General features: G+C 47.1%; 2 protein-coding genes across 6 annotated transcripts in view; one reads left to right on the plus strand and one right to left on the minus strand.

Moving 5' to 3' along the window:
* The window catches only part of GSTCD (glutathione S-transferase C-terminal domain containing), a 157072-nt gene extending 140202 nt beyond the window's left edge, over positions 1–16870 (minus strand). For 3 of the 5 annotated variants that reach the window (XM_090036759.1, XM_090036764.1, XM_090036763.1), the window contains exon 1: positions 16828–16870. The gene's annotated coding sequence lies outside the window, so the exon portion shown is untranslated. Of the gene's footprint in view, positions 1–5288; positions 5309–16782; positions 16803–16827 lie in introns of those variants that run through there. The other 2 variants (XM_090036762.1, XM_090036761.1) reach the window with 2 other exon arrangements.
* Positions 16843–22287, plus strand: part of INTS12 (integrator complex subunit 12) — a 32204-nt gene continuing 26759 nt past the window's right edge. Inside the window, exon 1 of the mRNA XM_090036765.1 lies at positions 16843–16979. The gene's annotated coding sequence lies outside the window, so the exon portion shown is untranslated. The remainder of the gene's footprint in view (positions 16980–22287) is intronic.

Raw genomic sequence — 22287 nt, forward strand, 5'->3', positions numbered from 1 at the left:
CGAGGATGGTGAACCAGTCTATATTCCACCTTAGTCACACATTCCACTGGGGAATCTTGATTAGTGGCTCCTTCACAGATTGCTCAGTGTAAGTGTTTAACCTGATGCACTTTATATATTTCCCTGACACCTGTTCCCTCTGCAGCCAGGAGTAGGGACAGAAGTTACACATAAACCGGTTTAAATGATCAGAAACTGGTTTAAACCTGGAAGAGAACAGAAGTTCAGTGCACTTAAACCACTTACAAAATGGCCAAAGATAAGATAAACCTGTTTGGATGTAATATGAGATTCAACTGATTTAGATCAAACCAGTTTATGGACCTTCTGTCCCAGACCAAGGAGAGTCTGGCACATGCATATCTTGAATGCCCCTATGCTACCTCCTCAAAAACCAATTTTGAGGCTTTTATCTTATTCACACCACATCCACAGCACTACAAAATCGTAGGATCTTATGGTCAACTTCCTCCTGGCTGTGGCCAAGCTGTCCATCTACCAAACCAGGAAGGAGGTGCTGGCTGGAGGGAATGTGGGTGGCTATATAGCGGTCTTCTGCTCTTTTGTCTGTGCATGCCTAAAAAGAGTTTGCACTGGGTAGTGTCCATTGGCTCTTTAGATACATTCAAGGTCAGTGGGTGCTAGCCAGAGTTCTCCCTTGGCATCCTAGTTATTAAACTACAACATGTCTCTATTTTATCATGACTTGTCCCATGGAGTTAGTTACTGTACATTTAGTGGCCTCCCTCTAGCCATTGAGGGACAGCTTGTAGGTCATAGAATCGTAGAAAGTTAGGATTGGAGGATTGGAAGGGACCTCAGGAGGTCATCTAGTCCAATCCCCTGCTCAAAGCAGGACCATCCCCAACTAGATCATACCAACCAAAGCTTTGTCTGGAAGGGTTTTGAAAACCTCCAAGGATGGAGCTTCCACTCTCTGGGTAATGTTACCCAGTGTTTATTACCCTCCTACTGAGAAAATTCTTCCTAATATCTAATCTAAACTTCCCTTGCTGCAACTTGAGACCATTGCTTCTTCTTCTGTCATCTGTCACCACTGAGAACAGTCTAGCTCCATCCGCCTTTGAACCCCCCCTTCAGGTAGTTGAAGGCTGCTATTAAACCCCCTGTTAGTCTCCTCTTCTCTTAACTAAATAAGCCCAGTTCCTTCAGCCTTTCCTCAGAAGTCATGCACTCCAGCCCTCTCACCATTTTTACTGTCCTCCATTCGACTCTCTCCAATTTGTCCACATCCTTTCTGCAGTGAGAGGCCCAAAACTAAATGCAGTACTCCAGATGTGACCTCACCAGTACACAGGGGAATAATCACTTCCCTTGACCTACTGGCAACACTCCTATCAATGCAGTCCAGGATGCCATTAGCCTTCATAGATTTCCTAGACATCAGGGCTGGAAGGGACCTCATAAAATCATTGAGTCCAGCCCCCTGCCCCAGGGACAGGAAGTCAGCTGGGGTCATAGGATCCCAGCAAGATGAACATCCAAATTTCTCTTGAAGGCATTCAAAGTAGGTGCTTGAACCACCTCTGATGGCAGGCTATTCCACACCTTGGTGGCTTAGACAGTAAGGAAGTTCTTCCTTACGTCCAGCCTGAAACGGTCTTGGAGGAGTTTATAACGGTTCGACCTTGTCATCCCTTGGGGCGCTCTAGTGAATAAATGTTCCCCCAGATCTTGGTGAACATCCCTTATAAACTTATAGGTGGCCATCAAACCACCCCAAACCTGCTCTTTTCCAGGCTGAGGAGCCCCATAGCTCTCAGCCTCTCATCATAAGGTCTGTTTTCCTGACCTCTGATAATGTGCGTGGCTCTTCTCTGCACTCTCTCAAGCTTCTCCACATATTTTTTGAATCGTGGAGCCTGAAACTGGACGCAGTACTCCAGCTGCGGCCTCACCAAGGCCGAGTACAAGGGGAGAATGACATCCTGGGATTTGCTCGAGGAGCATCTATGGATGCAAGCCAGTGTTTGCTCGCTTTACTAGCAGCAGCATCACACTGAAGGCTCATGTTCATCTTGTGGTCAATCATGACCCCCAAGTCCCTTTCATCTGTAGTGCTAGCCAGTGTAGTACTGCTGAGCCTATAAGCATGCTGCGGGTTTTTCCTCCCAAGGTGGAAAACCTTACATTCTTCAGTATTAAACACCATTAGTTTCTTGTCCACCCATTTCCTGAACCTGTCAAGGTCAGTCTGGATTGTCCTCCTGTCCTCAGGTGTGGATGCTTTACCCCAGAGTTTGGTATCATCAGCGAACTTGGCCAGTCCGCTTCTGATACCAATGTCTACATCATTAGTGAAGATGTTGAACAAAATAGGCCCAAAGACAGAGCCTTGATGGACCCCACTGGTCAGGGGGCACCACAACAATTGACTTCCGTCAACCACCATCCTCTGGGTCTGACTATGGAGCCGATTCCCCAGCCAGTGCATCGTGGTGGACCTGAGGCCGCAGTTAGTCAGTTTTGCCAAGAGGTGATCATGGGATACTAGATCAAAGGCTGTTTTAAAGTCAAGATATACAATATCAATCTCTTTCCTCTTGTCCAGGTGATAGGTCACCTGGTCATAAAAGGAAATAAGATTGGTCAAGCAAGACCTACCCGCAACAAACCCATGCTGGCTATCCCGCAGGATGTTGCCATCAGCCAGTCCGTTAAGAATGGCCTCTTTATAATCTTTCCTAAGACCTTCCCGGGATAGAGGTCAGGTTGATGGGCCTATAGTTTGCCAGATCCACTTTCCTCCCTTTCTTGAAGAAAGGCACCACATTGGCTTTCTTCCAGTCTTTGGGCAGTTCACCAGAGGGCCAGGAGCTCTTGAAGATCTGTGCCATGGACTGAGCTATGGATGCTAGCCAGCAACTTGAATACCGTGGGGTGCAAACTGTCAGGCTGGCTGACTTGAAGGTGTCCAACCTCTCAAGGTGTTCCTTCACGAGGTCAGCATTGATGCTGGGCAAGGAATCTCCCTCACCCAGGGTTCCCTGTCCTGTAATAGGCAGGGGCGTCCCATGGGACTGGTAGAAAACAGATGCAAAGTACCCATTTAGTAGGTTGGCTTTTTCCTGGGCATCAGTCATCAGTTGTCCCATCTGGTTCAGCAGCTGGTTCTGCCTTCGTGGCAACAAGGGCACACTGCTGGCTCATATTCAGCTTATTGTCCACTGTAAGCCCCAGATCCTTTCCTGCAGAGCTGCTGCACAGCCAGTCAGCCCCCAGCCTGTACTGGTACATGAGACTGCTTCATCCTAGGTCTTGGGGCCCTGGGCTCACTGTCAATGTATATATAACATGGCAGTTCTTAACCTTTCTGAACTCAAATCACCCCTCACTGGACTCAAGGCACCCCTCCATAATTTTTGTTAATTAAGTGGTACTCAATTCACAAAAATTGATTTTTACATATTACAGAGCCTACATCCTTAGAGAGGGGCCAAGCAGTGTGGATGAGGGATCGGCTATACAGGGGCAAGGGTCTGTATTTATTTGCTTATCTCCTCACACATTATAGCAGCTTTCAAAGGATCTGGCAGCACCCCGGGGTGCTTCAGCTGAGAATCACTGGTATAACAAATAGGCCTGATCTCGCGCACTAGAAGCATGGCTGCCAAGGAGAGAAGTGAACAGGATGTCCAGAATCTTCCTGCTTTTCTTCACTCTCACTGCATCTTTTAGTATGGAAAGATTTAAGAAGTTCTGATTTAGAAGCTGCATACCTACCTCATGTTCAATACCTACTGATATATATGACTGATAAAATTCAGGGCATGAATGCAGTTCCACCAATGTTGTACAAGGAACCTGGTATAGCTCTAGCAACAGAGCTGTACCCACTTCTGGGAGTCAGCTGCCACAGCACTACCATTATAGCTAAAGCAACATGAGCCCTTGCAGTTTAGATGTAGCCACAGAATGCTTCAATTTACTACAATCAAATCATATGCACATAGAAGTCCTAGTTGTACATAGAGCTGAGTGTGACACAAGGGAGAACCCAATTACTCAAATATGACTTTGCAATCTGGCTTCTCACAGCTGGGTGCCCAAGTTAACTCTCTACTGGAGCCAGGGCTAATTCTTGGTATGGTTTTAAGGGCAGCTACTCATCAAAGATTTAACATCCACTCTGGCATCTACTATTGGTTGCACATAGTTTTCTAGAACACAACCAAAGCTATTTCCATAGAATGGTTTAGGGGGGAGAAGGTTATTTGATTGCAATACTAGTTTGTATTAAATTGCATAAGTAAATAAAAATGCATAAACAGAAACCTTGGATTACCTACTGGCTAGGTTATCTAATTTTAAAGCTCCATTTATCCAGGGAAATAAGAGACATGTGTACCATTTATAGGAAATGCTTTTATGAAAATCTTTAGCGAGATGTGTATGAATATTTAATAGCCATCTCACCTAGGTTTAAAAACTATTTCAGCAGTTAACTCCCCCACCCCTGAAAAAAAGTTACAGAAAAGATAGGGATTTGTCATTTGTATGACTGACAACTTTCTTTTTCTAAAAGGAAGCAGGTAGAATTTTCCAAAGTCATTTAAACAAAGAATGGCTGTTAAACTTTGTTAATAATAATTAATCATTGGATTGAAACTGTCTGAATGCAAAATGAATTATTTGTAAAAAAAAAAATGAACTTACAAAAAAATCAAGTATTATAGGAGTACTGCTATTTTATAATCTTGTAGAGTACATGTGAACTGTGGAATAGCTAAGGGCCTGATTTTGAAAGATGCACACCTCAAACCACCCTTTGGCTGCCCTGGTACCAAAGGCAAACAATTAACTCATATGTTTGCTTGCAGCAGTGGGTCTTAGAATGTACTTGTAAACTTGTAAGTACAGTCCATCGTTCCCTTATCGTCCAACAAATTCTTCTCAGTTTAGCTGTACTTTAAGACTGACTGGGTATGTAAGAAAGCACTCTCTTTTCAGCTCTGAAATAGTTCATTTAGAACAATTATTCTCATTCTGAGGACTGAACTAAATCGCATTCTCAGCTACCAGCCCTTTCAGACAATATGCTATTTTCTATATACAACAGACCTCCCATGGATGTCAAGGTGAGATTCACTTATTTATATGCCACCTTTCCCAACAAGGGTTCAGGGTGGCTTATAGTAAGATAATTGAGTAACTTATTAAACATAAGAACAACAAGAGACCACAACAACTTAAAAGGCGAACTAGAAAAACAAACACAAAACACAGACCTCCCCCCCACACCAAAAAAAAAAAATTTAAAATCTCACCCCAGCTTTGTTTGCAGAACACCAAACAGGAATGTCTTGTAGCACTTCCAAAAGGTGTCTAGGCTTGGGCACTGGCCTACCTCAAGAGAATTGAGGCACGATCGCTAAAAACAACCTCCCATGCATTTTCACTAAGAGGTCTTGGCATACTGATGGCACTTGCAGGAAGTTACTCTCGGCTCACCTTAGGGATCAAAATGGGACATAAGGGAGAAGGTGAGCCCTTACATACATAAGGCCCACACATGTTTAGGGCCTTATAGGTCAAAACTGGCACACTGAATTATGCCGAGAAAGTATATCCTATTCCAAGGTAAACTACACTGATGCAAGAGACTTTTTACATCAGTACTATATATCTGTACAAAGATGTTTTTAAAAGGAACATAACCAAGGCAATTGCTTGGGTCCCAGGCCAGGAGGGTGAGAAGGTCACACCAGTTTAGGTACAAGTCACCCAACATTTGTAGATGGAATGGACCCATATCCATACCTGTATGAGACTACCATCTGCAGTAGGGATTTCCACCAACAGTTTGTACAAGGCCCAGGTTCAGACTAGTCACCAGTATTTTACTTGCTCCATAGTGTAGACTTGCTATGAACAAGATGTGACAGTGATTAAAACAGCAGCAGCCAGTCTAGAACAAACACTCCCGCAGGAGTCCACAGATAAAGATTTTTTTGGCCAATACTGATGGCTGATTATTAACCAGCCATATTGGCTGATACCAATCCAATAGCCGATATACAGCCCAGGAGCTTGAAGAGCAGCATTCAGCAGTAAGTCTGTCAGTGGGAAGGGGCGTGGGGGAGAGGAGGCAGGGCTGGGCCAGAGCTGTGCTTGGGGCAGTCAGGGCAGCAGCACTGGGAGAGGGGGCTATGAGGCAGGCTACAGCCACCCCAAAATTTGTCATAGCTCCCCTGTAGCCTCCCCTCCCAGCACCACCACCACCTGCCCTGAGCACAGCCCTGGGCCAGCCACCCCGCCAGGAAAAGGCCAGTACAAACCCTGGCCCTAAGCCTGCAGCAGGCAGCTTGCCCTCACCCTAAGGACAAATCCTGGGCGGCACATGCCCCCCATGCCTCTCCCAGGGGTGCACGTAGCAGTGGGGGGCTGCCCCCCCACGCCTGTGGACGAGCTGCTCACAGCTCCATCCCACACCCCACCTCAGCTGGGCAGTGCCTGCCCTGCCCCATTTCCTCCCTCACCATGGGGGCTTTGATCTGCCCTTCCATACTACTTCCCCCCCAGATTTATCAGCCAGTCATTGCCCTCCAAGCTGCCAGGCTGCATTCCTGGCCGCATGCATACACATGGGATTTATCAGTTACATTTATCAGCTACACCAGCCAAAAAAAGCCAATTGTCAATAATGTCAATTTTCCTCTTATTGGTGCCAATCCAATATGGACTGCGGTGCACCTCTAGTCTGAAGTCAAGGGCCAAAGTCTGATTCTGGCTACACCAGTGCAAAATAACTTAGCTGCTGTCAGTTAAGTTCAAATGTATTGTGTTATAACCAAGCTCAAGATTCTGGTCTTTGAAATTCCCACAAGACGCACAAACATGTAGGGACTTGAATCACCAAAATAATCCCCACACACAAAACAAAACCTCACTACCTTCTCTTGGTCTCCCAGAGCACCTTTTCTTTTCCTTAAATCTGAATCTGTCACATATAAGTGAACTCCACTGGAAAGAAATGCTTTTATCTGCTGTACAGCACCAAGTAGATCGTTCAATTCATAATAATCCCCTATCCCTTGAATCTCCCACCTGGCTTTATTGTCACTTTATCACCAGGTCGTGTTCCTTCCCATTTCCCAAGGCCTGCAGCAGCGAAGACTTATTACAGTGCAACCTCTTCTGCCATTCTTCCAGCCCCTTAACACAGCCTGCTTTGCTTATTGCTCTTTCCCCAGCTGCTCTCTCTCTCTTTCTCGCTCACAGCAATAGATTCTCAATGTGCAGCACTGAATAGGAAGCAGCTAGCAGACAGCCTTGAGAAAAAGATGATAATAGGCAGCTGCTGGCTTCAGCAGGGAAAAGGACAGAGGCTCAGGTGCTGAGTCAGTCAGAAAAAGGTACATCTCTTTTTAAAAAAAATTACTGGGACGGGGTAACCGCCACCTCCTCTTTCATTCTGCCCTGAATCCAGCAAGAATGGATAGCACATTAGCTGAACATTCTTGATAATGTAATTGGCAGTGAAGTAATTAAATGTTGATACTAATTTGTCACAATTAGGCTTCTGAGTGCACACCCTGTGGAGATGGGCAGCGGAAGATGACATTTCTCAGAGCAATCATAAGAGGTTTTTAGCGCTCACGGAAAAGACAACAACACTGTACTGATTTCTATTTGGAAAGCTGTTTTTGCAACTAGAGTAGCTAGAGAGTATTTTTTTTAATTACTTCTTTATGTCTCCAAAAATATGAAGCAGCATAGGAAAAAAAGGAATCCCTGAAAATCGATATGCCTCTACTTTTCAAAGCATCTCTGTATGCAAGGGAGGCTATAACATTAAATTACGTCCTTTATTAATATAACATAGAATGTATAGAATGTAACAAAAGTTAACAAACAAGAAAACATAATAAAAATAAAAAGTGAAAACATACATGTGTTCACGGGTCAACGGGAAAAACAAACACTGCCAAAAAATTAAATAGTTTACCAGATAGAAAACTGTGGCATTTCTGGATTTTCCTTGGCTCACAAGGAATATCTTTATCAGGCTCCTCTATTGACAGAGTATTCCAAGCTGTCACACAGATTTAAAGATAATCTGCAGCAAAGGATGTGTCAGGGGAGGGATAAAGGAACATTTTTCTTTTTTATATCTTTAATAAATTCTGCTTGTCTTCACATTCTTATGCGAAAACAAGCAACAAATTAAGGTCCAATCAGGGATGAAAAAAACAACAAATTAACATCCAAACAGGGCTGAAAACTACAACTAGCAAACTACTGGAATAGTGACGTCACATGAAATGAGAAAGACAAATCTGATCAACTGAGAAGGGATGAAATGTTCATCAGGTTGTTTAAATACAGCAGTAAATAAAAGCTAGAGTTAATTTCAATGAATAACATTCTCAATAAATGTTCTTTTCTACCTTCAACAACACATAACACCAGCAGAGTCTCCCTATGCCTGAAGAAGGGCATTTGTGTACGAAAGCTTGCAAAGAACATTTTTTCCAACTATTTAGTTGGTCTAATAAAAGATATCACCTCTACCCAAACAACCCTGCCTACCAATGTCCTTAGACCAACACAGCTACAACCAACAACCCGGACTCTCAATAAAGTACGCCATTGTTAAAGATTCAGTCCCATAACCCTTCATTTGAGGTGCTGGACTTCACAATAGACAGACAAAACTCTAGGAGTAAAGGCAATATCTTTTATTAGACCAACTAAATAGTAGCAAAAAAAATCTTTCTTTGCAAGCTTTCGGGCCCAAACGCTTTCCTCAGGCATAGGAGAACTTATCCCAGAGACCTCCCTGTAGTCCTCCAGCTTGAAAAAAAACTTGCCATTCCTGCTACTGATATTACAAATTTAAAAAACAAAGAAAAGAAACTTAAAGGCTTCTCATGCTTCCTCAATATATCAAAAGGCAGCAAAAATGACCAAAGCACAATTGTTGGAAAAAAAAAAATTCCTTTGCAGATCACCTTTAACCAACCTTCTACTTGCAGGATCCCTCCCTATCACAATTTCAGCTTCAGAGCAAAGTACTATGAAACCTCCCTCCCTCAGATACAAGAACCATTTCAAATAGAGATGGGCAGTGTCATTCCTGACCTCTAACTTCCACACAGGACTGTGCCAACTGCAGAATGACATGCTCAACTTGGTCTCTCTGTTATATTTTCCATTCATCTTTGAAGTTGGGAGGCTTAGATTAATCCAGCAGGCTTCTCTTGCTCGCACTTTCCTAGCCATCAAAAACCTTTTTGTCATGAAACAGATAATTCAGTGACATTACCTCAAACATTTATCTAGGAAATTTTCTTATTCAGCCTCAAACAGATGGCAGTGATCAATGCAAACCCACCTGCTATGTTCAAAGAGTGTGCCTGCCTTTTTTCCAGGTTAACTGTTCACTCAGATAGAAGATTTCCCTCTCCTGAGCAACATTGCAGTTTCGAGAATTAATGATACTGCCTTTATCTTATTAAAAAAAATAATAGTACATGAAACATATACAAAGGCACATTAAATACAACTAAAACATAGGAACTTACATAGGCCTGTATCAGAAAAATGACCTGCTGATGATAAGAAATTCAGCTGCACATAGCTAAATTTCAAGTATAGTGTAGACGAGAACTACGTTGAGCACAGTTTCAGAAAACCACAGATGCAGTGGTTTTTCCATTCTACACTTGAAATTTAACCACATCCAGACACCGTTCACACACAACATCCAATGTGAAAACAGGCCACGGTGAGATAGTTTCACTGGCTCTGGCAAGAGTATTAATCTCTTCCCTCGTGTCATTCAAACCAGATGTTTAATCCTTAATGGGATGTAATCAGACCTTAATAACTAGCCTTTTCCCCCCTTACCTTTCTTCCACCTCTTACTGTAGCTAAGAATATATTTTAGCAAACTGGATTAGAATAGGAAAAAGTGACTCAAGAAGGAAGAGTTACTAAAGAAGCTGACTGGGAAGCAAAACGAGGTAAGGTGTGGAGAGCTAAGAGCAAGAAGGAAATGTTTTTTTGATCATGTTTTTCCTCGAGAATATTAAGCTGTTTAAGACAGGAGTTTTTATATCATACATAATCCATAAACTTTAAGGGGGAAAAAGGATTAGCAGAGTCATTAATAAACTCTCCTAGACATGATGGACTTTTGTACATGCATTTGCAAATTTGGTCTTATAAGTAAGACGACTGTATCTTAAGTAAAATTGTTTCAGATATAATAATCAAAATCTATATTAAATGGCAGAAGTGAGTAAAAATGCATACTCCTGCCCTACAGAGCTAACTGCGCCCAGTGGCACTGTACCCACAAAGAATCCCAGATAAGCCAACAGTCTTTTGTAAGGGCACTTCTCTCAGAAGCCATCATAGGAATGGGGCTTCCTAACAGTGTCACTCGAATGCAAGGGTGGGCAAAATACGGCCCACAAGCCAAATCTAGCCTGCCAAGGGATTTTGTCTGGCCTGCGGTGGGTCCCTTGGTCCCACCGAGCCCAGGCACAGGGAAACAGCCCAGACCACGGCACATGCAGCCAGTCCTGCTGCCTCCAGGAGCGTAGCAGGGTTGAGGCAGCACAACAGCTGGACTCACTTCCCAGCAGTGGCTCCTTCCAGCTGCTGCTGCCACCAACTCAGCCTAGGCACCCTGGCCTATCCACCCCACACCCAACATTGGCAGATGGTATGAGGCCACAGGCAGGCAGGGAGCAGGAGGGGCGGGTTGGGCCAGGATCACGGGGCAGTCACAAGCGTGTGGTCAGTGTCCAGGGCAAGGCTGAGATCCACTCCCTGCACATCCCTGCCCACAGAACTGGCACCCATTGCAGAGGCATGCAGGGAGGAATCAAGGCTCTGCCCCAGGCCCCAGCCCTGCACTGTCACAACCTGCGATTGCAGGCCCAGCTGCCCATCCAACTCCCAGATGCTGTTCCCTTCCCACCTATAACCCTATACCAGCTGCCCAGCCAAGTGTGGAGCACAGCTGCTTGAGTTTGGGTGAGCTACTGGGGGGATGAGGTGCTCACCAAAACTCCCAAAGTGGCCCTCAGGCCCAAATAACTTCCCACCCTGGCTTTTTTAACCAGCTGTCTGAAATGAATAGTCAATACTATTTAGACAGAGTGTGTGCATATTAAAACTATATGCACTGACACTGTATTTTTTGGACACTGATGAGATCATCAGTGTTTTACTTGTGCTCCCCTGTGCAAAATGGCTATTTGTTCGAGACTCTCCTACATAGAGTGTAGATTTTACAGCCTTATAAACCTGTACTCCATGTCCCCCTCCTCCTATCTTTCCATACTTCCATTGCCTTTCAAGTTAGCCAGTCTGTCCCAACAAACCCCCAGTCCCCCCAAAAACTTTTAACCTAGCACAAAGAAACCCTGGAAATAGCAAAACATTTGCAAAATGGAGATTGCACCTTCCCCTTATTCCCGGCCTGTGCTCCCTGCTCTGCTCAACCAGCCCCTGCCCTCCTGCTAGCTAACACAAACCCAGACATAGTGGGGCTCACCAAAACATGGTGAGATCCAGTGTATGAACTTCAGGGGCTTTAGGCTGTATAGGAGGGATAGAAAAGAGAGGAAAGGCCAGGGTGTGGCGCTCCATGTCAAAGAACAATTCACATCCTCAACGAGCAGCATTGGGTCAGAGGAGGGGCAGACTGAAGTGCTCTGGGTCAGAATACAGGGCGCCAGGGGGGGAAAGGGACTTAACAGTAGGGGTCTACTACAGACCACCCAAGCAAGGGGAAGAGCTGGACCAGGAATTCTCAGGTCAGCCCACGGAGGCAGTTAAGTCAAAGGACATGGTCATCATGAGTGACCTAAACTATCCCGACATCTGCTGGGAAGACCAGTCAGCCAGCTCTGACCAGTCACGTAGGTTCCTAACCGAATTACAGGACCTCCATCTAACTCAGGAGGTGCACAGTCCCACCAGGGGAGACGCCTTGTTAGACCTGATCCTGGTCACAAGCGACGACTTGGTGAGGGGACTGTGGGTGCTCGATCACCTGGGCGATAGCAATCATTGCCTACTGGAATTCACCATCCAGTGCAGGGTGGCAAAGGCCTGCAGTAAGACAGCAACCCTGGACTTCAGGAGGGTGGATTTCAGTGAGCTAAGGAGACTAGTCGGGGAGGCACTGAGGTCCCAGAGGGGTGGGGAGTTGGGAGTCCAAGAAGAGTGGTCGTTCCTGAAGGAGACGATCCTCTAAGCCCAAAGGGTGGCAATCCCAACAAGGAGGCAAGAGTGTTCAAAAGCCCCCATGGCTCATCAAAAGCATATGGAAACATCTCCTAACTAAAAAGGAGTTGTACACCGAATGGAAGGGAGGGGCCATCACCAAGGATTACACCTCCGTTGCTCAGGATTGTAGGGGGGCAGTCAGGAAAGCCAAGGCGGAGATGGAGCTGGGAGTAGCAAGCCAGATCAAGGATAATGAGGAATCCTTTTTTAAATACGTAGTGGGTAAAAAGAAGGTTCTGGGTAACGTGGGGCCTCTGTAGGACACACTAGGATATCTGGTGGTCTCACCAGACAACAAAACTAACCTATTTAACAATTTCTTTGCCTCCATTTTTCTGAGCAGGGACCAGGTCATCCCCCTCCACTGGGATCCCCGATGGTCCCAGGTGAGGCGCAGCCAGGGGAGGGTCAGTGAGGACCTAGTCAGGGAACTTCTGGTGGGACTGGACATGTTCAAATCAGCAGATCCTGATGATCTCCACTTCAGAGTGCTGAGGGAATTAGCAGAGGTCATTGCAGGACTGCTGGTACAGCTTTACGAGCACTCTTGGTGCTCTGGCAAGGTGTCAGAGGACTGGAAAAGGGCCAATTTGGTCCCTATTTTCAAAAAAGGGAGGAAAGAGGACCCAGGAAATTATAGGCCCATTAGTCTTACCTCAGTCCTAGGGAAGCTATCTGTGAAAATTATCCAGGTGCACATCTGCGACGGGGTAAGTCACAGGGGCAACCAACATGGGTTCATTAGAGGCAGGTCCCATCACCCCAACCTGGTGGCCTTCTATGACCAGGTCACAAAATCCTTGGATGCAGGTGTCTCTGTGGACGTAGTCTTTCTGGACTTTAGGAAGGCCTTCCACACTGTCTCTCACCCCATTCTCATTAAAAATTAGGAGATTGTGGTGTCAATGCCTGCAGTCATATGGGTCATCAATTGGCTGGAGGGCCGCACACAGAGAGTGGTGGTGGATGGGTCATTTTCGACCCGGAGGGATGTGGGCAGTAAGGTCCCCCAGGGCTCGGTCCTCAGGCCCGCACTGTTCAACATCTTCATCAGCGACTTAGACAAGGAGGTGAAAAGCACCTTGTTCAAATTCACAGATTACAGTAAGATGTAGGGAGAAGTGGGCATGCTAGAAGGGAGGGACAAGCTGCAACTGGATCTGGACAGGTTACAGGGGTGGGCAGATGAGAACAGGATGGGATTCAACGCTGACAAGTGCAAGGTGCTGTACCTGGGGAGGAAGAACTAGCACCATACCTACAGGCTGGGGAACTCCCTTCTATTTAGTGCGGAGGCAGAAAAGGATCTTGGAGTCATTATAGACCTCAAGATGAACATGGGCCGCCAATGTGGGGACACGGTCAGGAAGGTTAACCGCACCTTGTCATGCATCCACAGATGCATCTCAAGCAGGTCCAAGGAGGTGATCTTCGCCCTCTATATGACATTGGTCACACCGCAGTTGGAGTACTGCATCCAGTTCTGGGTGCTGCACTTCAGGAGGGATGTGGACAACATGGAGAGGGTCCAGAGGAGGGCCACCTGCATGATCAGGGGGCAGCAGGGCAGGCTGAGGAGAGACTATGAGACCTGAACCTATTCAGCCTCCACAAGAGAAGGCTGAGAGGGGATCTGGTGGCCAACTATAAACTGGCCAAGGGAGACCAGCAGGCAATGGGAGAGTCCCTGTTCCCCCCGAGCACTACCGGGAGTAACGAGGAATAATGGTCATAAGTTGATGGAGAGTAGATTCAGACTAGACATCACAAGGCGCTACCTCATTGTCAGGGCGGCTAGGATCTGGAATCAACTCCAAGAGAAGTGGTGCTCGCTCCTAGCCTGGGGGTCTTCAAAAGGAGGCTAGATAATCACTAAGCCGTTTGACCCCAGCATTCTTTCCTGCCCAGGGCAGGGGGTTGGACTTGATGATCTGCTCAGGTCCCTTCCGACCCTACCAACTATGAAACTATGACTTCCGTGTCCTTACTAATCTCACCAAACCGCATCTTGACTTTACAGTGTGCAGGTAGTAGATGAGAGTCCAGCTGACAGGGTTTATGGCTTTACTGGTTCCCCTGGTATGTCACATTCTCAGCTATGACTTCTCTCAGGTAAGGCCTCTGGGTTCCTCTTCCCCAGACTAGTCCCTGCCCTTTGATGCATCTAGCTTAGCCTCTACAGCCCTAACAGAGCCTCTATTTTGGGCCTGTCAGGCCTCCTCTTGTTTTCCCAACACTTATCCTAGTCAGTTTTCCTGGGTTTCTATTCTTCCTGGTCCAGCCACAGCCTTCTGCCTCCCCTGCTGCTAAGCCCTTCCTTTATACCGCTCTTAAGATGTGGCCTCCACCCTGGTTCCTCTTTAGAGGGCCGTGTCCCCTCTTTCCTATAATGGGGACTGAAAGGGAAGAGACCGGGGCAACAGTCCTAGATGCTGCCTTTGTATAGCGGGGCATAATATAGCCACAACTGCAGCAAGAGTTGCCATGATCAGCACCACAGCAGCCAATGGTGCCCTGGGCATGGAGTTGCCTTACTACACTCCTCCTGTCCCATTATACAAACCATCATGCTTTCTACTCTGCTTGTAGCTTATATTTTCCCCCTTCCAAATCAAACTGTTTCTCTTGTCCATTCAGACTGTAGACTCTTTGGGGCAGGACAGACATTTACTTATTTCAGCTGGGGCCTCAAGCGGCTTCTGTAATACAATAATGAGCAACATCAGCTGCTATGCTGCATAGGCTAAAGACCAGATCTCAAAAACAAACTTACCCATGGTATGAGTGCCACTTTTGTTAACTAAAACTCAAAAAACAAAAATACCTTCTCAGTTATCATGTTTGTGTGCTTTTCAATATTTCCCACAACATAGAGTAAATGTGAATCAAATCACTTTCACTGTGCAGCAGTGTTTGGGTTGTGGGACAGACCTATGCATCTTTGTTCAAAGAATGGATGTTTCCCAAGGAAGTTAATTTTTTTTTAGAAAGATGGAAACATTTTGGTCCTAATTTCTGAATAAGGCTTTGATCATAGATGGACTTTGTGCTGGGCAGAGTCTTGGGCCATCTTTGATAACAACATTTCTTTCAATTTAACATGTGCCAGGACAATTAGGTTATTTAAAAAAATGGAACATCTGCTCCAGCAAATAGGCAGAGCAGTACAAAACGGTACCGTGCATTTATGACATGCAGCTCAAGTGACCTAAGCTATATTTCCACCAATTTACTGTGTGACAACAAACTAAATGCTTAACTTCTGTGCCTCAGCTTCCCCATTAACAGCAAAAAATTAGTCAGAAGATTCTAGATAAATTGCATAAAGTTATTTTGAGAGGGTCAGATGAGCAATGCCAGAAACTGAATTAAAAACCAGGCTTTGGTGCCCAAACTATTTGAATGGCCCCTTTCAACCAACTCTGACAGTTCACAGTGGGCAGAAGAATGGGGTAAGGGTCTAGCGGAAAGAGCTTCTGTAAGGGAACCACCAGCTTGAGACATTGCTTACTTTGCAGAGAGCAGCATTGCCAGGTCTTAAACATGAAATTATCCTGTCAGAAGCTCAAAATTATTGTATTTGCTGAAAAACTACTGTACAGTGAAAAACTATGCAAATAAGTATGCAAATGTGTTTTTATTTACTTTATACTGCTTGCTGTAACTTGCCAGGGAGTGAGTGAGAACTGGGTCAAGTTGAAACATTTGTTTGTTTTGCAGTAAGCAGACATAAGAAAAGGCTGACCACAAACCCTGAAATAATTTCTCAGCCTTTTGAATCAAATCAAGTATGGTGGGGGGGGGCATCCAAACCCCCAAATCTCTGGGCTTGGACCTACATGTAAGATGCCTGCCAATGGGCTTGGGAGCATTCTAAGTCCCAGTGTAATGGGTCCAGGAAGGAGGATGCACCATATACAGCGTTTAGAATGACTGAGTCCATCCATAAGGCTTTTGGACCGATTGAGCTCAACTGATATGATCTGGAACTGATTTGGGTGCTTTGACTTAAAACATGAAATATACTGAATTAAAAAAACCAGAGCAACATATAGTTACGGCTCCCTGAAAGTGACCTGGGTTTTGCATCTGCTGCGCCAAAGACCTGCCTCAAAAATTGAGCTACGTTTTGAGCACTTCTCCTACTATTATCCTACGAGGGTTGACGTTATCGTACAACTCGGATGCTCTCGTACACCCGGCCACCCTGGCAGCGCGAAACAGGCAGGGGGACAAGGGAAGGCGGCAAAACGATGACGGGCAGGCGCCAGGAGCCCGAGGTGGTCACCCGCCGCAGACAGGCCCCACCGCCAGGCCTGCCCGGGGCCCAGGCCGGCACTGCCCACCCCGCGCCCGGATTGGCCCCGCAGCGCACACGCGTCACAGGCCCCCATTGTGACGCAGCCCCTTCCCCAGGGGGGAGAGCTGGTGCCCCTTCCCAGCCCAGTCAAGAGCGGGGGGCTCCAACCTGGGTCAGCACCCCTCCCTCCCGGAACCACGTGACTCCCCCACCTCTGAGCCACGTGACCACCGGCCCCGCTCCCCGCAGCTGCTCACCCGTCGCACAGCTCCGGCCCCCACGCGGCGATGATGTCACAGAGGCCCCGCCCTTTCCTGCGGCGCGCGCGGCAGGCCGGAACCCGCGGGCGCGGCGCGCGGCGCCGGGGGGACCGTGAGCGGGACGGACTGGCCGGCCGGCGCGGCCAGGGGTAAGCGATCTGGGCTGCAAATAGCACATGTGCAGGGCTGGTTTGGGGCCCTTCCCCCGCCCCACCTCCCAGAAAGCCGATGCAGTGCCTGCTGCACCTGCTTCAGGCAGCCCGAGACAGGTGTCGCATGCAGCACGGGTCCCAGAGCGGAGCAATGCAGTGCAGCCCCGCACCAGCCACGGTGGCACCGGCATCGGCTGCGGGGCAGGGGCTAGTGGGCCCCGCCGCTGCCAGATCTAGGACCTGTGCTGCACGCGGGGGTTGGATCTGACACGCCTGGCTGGGGGGAGGGGCAGTCTGTGGACCCGATCCAGCCCGTGAGCCAGTCCTGTGTCACTCATCTGGCGCATGGGGCCAGCTCACTTTGTCACCCCTGCCTTACAGTAAACACTAGCCAGGGATTCATTTCTGTCTGCTTGTCCGGGCAGTGAACCAGATGGGGCTTTTCCATCTCTAATGCTGCAATTCTTGAGCCCCACCTGAATTAGCAGACCCCTTTTCCCCAGTTCATTTTTCCTTTGAAGATGCGTATTGGGCAGTCGCACCTGAGCTAAATGCAAGCATGTTACTGGGTTAATAGTATATTAGGGTGGAGCTGAAAGATATGGCTCTGTGAAGAGCTACTCTTTATTTGTGGTAGTGCTGGGTACGTGAGTGACTGGCACCTCCTGAATTTGGGGGGGTGCCTGCAGAAGCCACTGAAGGTGGCAGCCCTGTCAGGGGGGCACCAGCCTTACTGATAGCATCAGTGTCAGCCATCGGGGAGGCACATGCTCCCCTGTGCACCCTCTACCAATGGCTGTGTCACCTATGGCTGGGTGTATGTAAATTTAGTTTAAGAGAAGGATCTGGGAGAACTGTTGTTCACCACGGCCCCCCAAGCGGTAAGTAAGTATAATGGCCACAAACTCCGGGAAGGCCAATTTAGACTGGACATAAGAAAAAACTTCTTTACAGTCCGTGTGCCCAGGATCTGGAACTGACTCCCCCCAGAGGTGGTGCAACCACCTACTGTGGACTTATTCAAAAGGTGCCTGGATGCTTATCTTGCTGGAATCATTTGATCCCTACAGACTTCCTGCCTCTGGCGGGGGGGCTGGACTCAGTGATTTCATGAGATCCGTTCCAGCCCCTAATGTCTATGTAATCTATTAAGAGAGGACGCAAACCAAGAAATGAGCCCAGAGACAGACAAACAGCAGGTAGGAGGAAATGAACCAATGGATTCACAATACCCATGCACAGTGCACATACATGTACCTCTGTGTATATATGTGCATGCATGTGTCTGTGCACATATATATGTGTATGTGCACGTGTGTGTGTACATATAGGCCAGGTGAGTTGTTCCCAAGTTACAAGACAGTCTTTAAATTAAAGTTAATGTGCTGGAAGACTTTCATCACTTTTAACCTTTTTACTTTATTTCAGGCAACAGCTTATCTATTAAGTGAGGAAAGGGTGCAGAGAGTAAAGAAAGACTGTAACCAGTTAAACCAGAATTCTCCAAATGCTGACTGGATCTAGCACCCAATCCAGGCAGGGCCTTCCTGCAAATAAAAGATCTGAGGTGGCTTTCTGTCTACTAACTCTGGCTAATTTGCTTTGCTAATTATCCCAGAGCATTGCCAGGCAAATGTGATTGCTTTCAGTCTCTGTAACTCTGCAACATGCCTGGCAAGTACAGGGGAGGGAAGCTGTGGAGTTGTATAAGGGGTTGGAGGAAGTAGATTCTGGGACTGTAGTGCCAGACCTGGGGTGGGAATAATTGGTGGCCTGTGTATCTCTGCAAAATGCTCTGAGAAAAGCAGGCTATTGGACTGCATGTGGGGCTGGAGCATAAGTGGTCTGTGGGATTGCATATTGGAGGACTGTGGAGAATCATGCAGTGTTCAGGCTAGTAAATAGATGTTAGACATGGAGGAACAATGGATGTTGAGACTATGGAACCATACTAGGAGAGCATCGATAAAAAGTTTTTGGGTCTTTATGGATGGCCGATTTATTAACTGGCCATATCGGGTGATACCAATCCGATTGCCAATATGCAGCCTGGCAGTTTGGAGAGCAGTGTCCAGCCAGTAAGTCTGTTGAGGGGCATAGGGGAGGCAGATTGAGGCCCTTGCGGTGAGGCAGGGAGTGTGGCAGGCACTGCACAGCCAGGGCAGATTTGCAGCTGGTCCGGGGGAGAGGGAAGCAGCTCCTGCCTCTGCATGCACCCCTGGGGCAAGCATGGGGGCCCAGGCCCCCCCGGACCTGTGTGTTGGGTAAGGGTGGGCTGTGCACTTGGGGCCAGGGCTGTGCTAACCTCTTCCTGGCTGGGGCTGGGGCAGGTTGGACGATGGCACTGGGAGGGGTGGCTATGGCAGATTTTGGGGTGGCCAAAGTCCCCCTGTAAATCACCCCAGTGCCGCTGCCACCCACCTCAGCCCAAGCACAGCAGTGGAAGCATTCCCCCCCCACACCCCCCCCCCCTTGGATGAGCCACAGCTCTGTCCTATACTCTACCCCATCCTGGCTGGGTAGCACCTGTCCCAGCCCTACTCCCTCTGTCACCGCGGGGGCCTCAGTCTGCCCCGCAGTACCACCACACCCCTTCCTCCCCACAGATTTACTGACCAGATGCAAGCTTCTGAGCTGCACTCCTGGCCGTATGCATTCTACGGCTGTTCACATGCATGTGGCATTTATCGGCGATGTTATCAGGCACATCAGCCAAAAAAAGCCAATGCCAATTTTCCTTTTATCAGTGCCGATACAATATGGACTAATGCATCAATGCACCTCTAGACAGTTCATATGTAGCATCCTTTGTGTGTAGAGGCAGTGGCTAAGGCTAGAAGATAATGGGGCAGTTGGGGAGAAGGGCACTACTACCTACTGATAAAAAAGATCAACCCCTGGTACAAGGCAGAGCCCCATGGCTTCTGCATTAGGTCATGGTGTGACATTAGCAGGGCAGTGCAAGGAGTAGATCATCTCCCTTCCCTTCCCTTTGTGGTTGCAGTTTTGGACTAGCTCAACTCAGAATGCCCCCTGAGTAAATTGCCACATATCATCCAGGTTGTCAAGAATGAAACCAATAACTGGTAACTCGAACAGATGAACTAATCTCACTCAGGCAGTACATTCATGTCAGGCTTCCCTAAGTGCTGCAGTGTGGTAAAAGTGGTCCTGACTATGTTGGGCACAGGCCTGCTGTGCTCTTTACCCAAGTTCCTCTTCAGAAGTTGAGCAGATGGAAAACCTTTCAAGGAAACTGATGTCTGTTGAACATGTGTATTTTCTTGCAGGCGTTTACTAGCTTTGATAAAAGTGTTGTTAGGAAAGTTTCTGTAGGCCCAGAAGGGAATTTGCAGGCAAACCAGAGGGACCTGCCATGCGTAGCAGATAGTACGGAGGGATATGGGAGACTGAGATTCCAGGTTTCTGGTATGAATCAGGCAGAAAATGGAATCTGACATCTTCTCTGTCACCTAACTGTTTGCTATTCTGGGATCTCTGTGTTCTCTCACAGCAAACTCTGATAAGTCTTGATTTTTGTCATAGTGCAGAATTGGACAGTTTTTGAAAACTGAAGAGGTCTGTGGAATGTGAAAACTGATTCTAGGTGAGCCCATTCCATAGTTTGTCTCCATGCTGTTTATTCCAGGGGAACCTTCCCAAGGTGGGCAGTATGTAATGGTTTCAGTCCTCCTTCCTGGCAATCTTTCTTTGCATGAAAAGAACAATACAGAAAAGTTAAATGAATTATCTGCATCTTTATCACAAAGGAAGCTGAGGAGATAATTGATCCCAGCTTACATTCTTAGTCTGAGGGTCTGGTTAGCACTAAGATATCAGAAAATAAAAATCCTATAAATAAAGAAAAACGGATTGGACCAAATATCAGAAACCCATTTATCCAAACTAGGAAGGAATTTAGGGTGCTGAGCTACTAACAAAAAAGTACAACCTGACTATTCATGCAAGTACCAGTGATACTGCCAGGGGTGACCCTGAAAAGATCATGGGTGACTACAGGACTCTGGGTGCAAGGGTGAAGGGGACAAGGGAACATGTGGTGCTTTCCTCAATCTGTCGAGTCAGGGGGGAGAGGCTGGACAGAAGTGGACGCATCCTGCAGATCAATGCATGGCTGCAGGTGGTGTCGCCAGCGGGGATTTGGCTTCTTTGACCATGGAATGTTGGTCCAAGAAAAAGGATTGGTTGGAACAGATGGGATCGACCTTATGAAGAGAGAGAAGTTAAGCAAGCAAATTAAGGAAGTACGGATTGGATGAATGGACTGTAAGGTGGATAGAAAACTGTCTGGAGCATTGGGCTCAGAGGGTAGTAATCAATGGCTTGAGGTCTAGTTGGCAGCCAGTATCTAGTGGAATGCCCCAGGGGTCGGTCCTGGGGCTGGTTTTGTTTAATATCTTCGTTAATGATCTGGAGGATGGGATGGAGTGCACCCTCAGCAAGATTCTGGATGACACCAACCTGTGGGGAGTAGTAGCTATGGTTTAGGATAGGGCTAGGATTCAGAGTGTTTTAGACAAATTGGGGGATTGGGCCAAAAGAAATCTCCTGAGTTTCAATGAGGACATGTGCAGAGTCCTGGACTTAAGTCTGAAGAATCCCATGCACTAGTACAGACTGGCTGGCTAAGCAGCAGCTCTGCAGAAAAGGATCTGGGGGTTACAGTGAACAATAAGCTGAATATGAGTCAGCAGTGAGCCCTCATTGCCAAGAAGGATAATGGCATACCAGGCTGCATTATTGGCAGCATTGCCAGCAGATTGAGGAAAGTGATTCTTCCCTTCTGTTCTTCATTGGTGAGGCCACATCTGGAGTATTGTGTCCAGTTTGGGGCCACTACTACAGAAAGGATGTGGATAAGTTGAGAGTCCAGTGGAGAGCAACCAAAATAGTTAGGGGGCTGGGGCACATGACTTATGAGGAGAGGCTGAGGGAACTGGTGTTATTTAGTTTGGAGAAGAGAAGACAGATTTAATAGCAGCCTTTAACTATCTGAAGAGCGATTCCAAAGAGGATGGGGCTAAACTGTTCTCAGTGATGGCAGATGGCAGAACAAGGAGCAATGGTCTCAGGTTGCAGCAAGGGAAGTTTAGGTTGGATATTAGGAAAAACTTCCTCACTAGGAGGGTGTTGAAGCACTGGAACCAAATTACCTTGAGAAGTGGTGGAGTCTCCATCCTTAGAGGTCTTTAAAGGCCTGCGTGAACAGAACTTTGGCTGGGATGATCTAGTTGGGGGTGGTCCTGCTTTACGCAGCGGTTTGGACTTCCTGACATTCTGAGGT

Source organism: Crocodylus siamensis, chromosome 2 (genome assembly GCF_052110815.1).
Source record: "Crocodylus siamensis isolate JL-2025a chromosome 2, ASM5211081v1, whole genome shotgun sequence".
NCBI lineage: Eukaryota > Metazoa > Chordata > Crocodylia > Crocodylidae > Crocodylus > Crocodylus siamensis.